Source organism: Phyllobates terribilis, unplaced genomic scaffold (genome assembly GCF_046119375.1).
Source record: "Phyllobates terribilis strain yellow unplaced genomic scaffold, ASM4611937v1 Scaffold_13__5_contigs__length_258822181, whole genome shotgun sequence".
NCBI lineage: Eukaryota > Metazoa > Chordata > Amphibia > Anura > Dendrobatidae > Phyllobates > Phyllobates terribilis.
Genome location: NW_027362773.1, coordinates 211410284 through 211412448, shown reverse-complemented (window position 1 = coordinate 211412448; position 2165 = coordinate 211410284).

Here is a 2165-nt window from a genome sequence, read left to right as displayed (position 1 = left end):
TTTTTTATTTTTTGGCTGATGGAGCTGTATGGTGGCTTGTTTTTTGCGGGACGAGATGACGTTTTCAGCGGTACCATTTTTATTTATATTCGTCTTTTTGATCGCGTGTTATTCCATTTTTTGTTTGGCGGTATGATGATAAAGCATTGTTTTTTGCTTTGTTTTTTTTTACCGTGTTCACTGAAGGGGTTAACTAGTGGGACAGTTTTATAGGTCAGGTTGTTCCGGACGCGGCGATACTAAATGTGTGTACTTTTTTTTTTTAATAATATTTATTGATGGGTACATTATATTTTTATTTTTGTGGATTATTTTTTTTATTTTTTTTTAAATATTTTTACAATTTTTTTTTATTTTTTTTTCACTTTCTGACAGTTTTTACACTTTTTTACTCTGTTCCACTTTGGGACTTTCACTTTTTTTATTCTGATCGCCTGCACAGCATAGGGATGGAGCACCATCCCTGTGCCGTGCAGGCTGTCAGCGCTGGACAGGGAGAAGATAGTTTGGAGATGCACTGCGCATGTCCAAACAATCTTCCTGTTGTCTGGAGACCCGGATGTTGTCATGACGACATCGGGTCGTCATGGCAACATCCTGGAAGCCACGGCAGACAGCACTGGAAGCCAGAAGAGGAGGTATCTGCAATCACCTCCCCTTGCCACCACAACGCTGCGATCGACTTCGATCGCAGCATTGCGGGGGTTAATGTGCTGGGAGCGGTGCGTGACCGCTCCCTGCACATAGTACCGGGTGTCAGCTGTGACAATCAGCTGACACCCGGCGGCGATCGCGCCCGCACAGCCTGTGTGCGCGCGCGATCACGATGACGAACTAATACGGGGCTGGCTCTCAAGTCCCAGGGCACAGACGCGTATTAGTACATCTAATGTTGTTAAGGGGTTAATGACCGGAGCATTTTCCGTTTTTGCATTTTCATTTTTTGCTCCCCTTCTTCCCAGACCCATAGCCTTTTTATTTTTCGGTCAATATGGCCATGTGAGGGCTTATTTTTTGTGGAACAAGTTGTACTTTTAAAAGCCATCACTAGTTTTACCATATCGTGTACTGGAAAACCGGAAAAAAATTCCAAGTGCGGTGAAATTGCAAAAAAGAATGCAATTGCATGGTTGTTGTTTTTTTTTTTTTTAACCACGTTCACTGAATGCTAAAACTGACCTGCCATTATTGTTCTCCAGGTCTTTACGAGTTCGTAGACACCAAACATGTATAGGTTCTTTTATATTTAAGTGGTGAAAATAAAATCCAAAGCTTGCTAAAAAAATAAATAAATAAAAATAAACAATGGCGCCATTTTCCGAAACCCGTAGCGTCTCCATTTTTAAGGATCTGGGGCCAAGTGAGGGCTTATTTTTTGCGTGTCGAGCGTGTCGACGTTTTTATTGATAATATTTTGGGGCAGATATGATGTTTTGATCGCCCATTATGGCATTTTATTTCAATGTTGCGACAACCAAAAAAACCTTAATTCTGGGGTTTAGAATTTTTTTCTCATTACGCCATTTACCGATCGGATTATTTTTTTTATATGAATCGGGCGATTCTTAACGCGATACCAAATATGTGTATGTGTTTTTTTTTTTTTATTTTATTTTGAATGAGGCGAAAGGAGGGTGATTTATTATTAATTTTTTTTATATTTTTAAAAACATTTTTATCCACTTTCTGCATGCTTCAGTAGTCTCCATAGGAGACTAGAAGCTGCAGTTATCTGATCGGCTCTGCTACACAGAGGCGATGAGCAGATCACCTCTGTGTAGCAGAAATGCTCATGTGCTATGAGCGCCAACCACTAGGTGGCGCTCATAGCAAGAGAGACATGACAACCACAGGGGTCTGCTGCAGATGCCGGGTTGTCATGCCCACGCATCGGTGCCCCAGATCACGTGATAGGGTCAGCGATGGGCGAGGCTAATGCTGCTGTCAGAGATTGACAGCAGCGATGGGCGAGGCTAATGCTGCTGTCAGAGATTGACAGCGGCATTTAACTGGTTAACAGCCGCGGGTGGATCGCGATTTCACCCGCAGCTGTTCTGGGCACATGTCAGCTGTAAGAATCAGCTGACATGTGCTCGATTCAGTGCGGGCTCAGCTTCGGAGCACGTGCTGAACCGGGGGTGATGACCTGCGTTGTACTAATACGC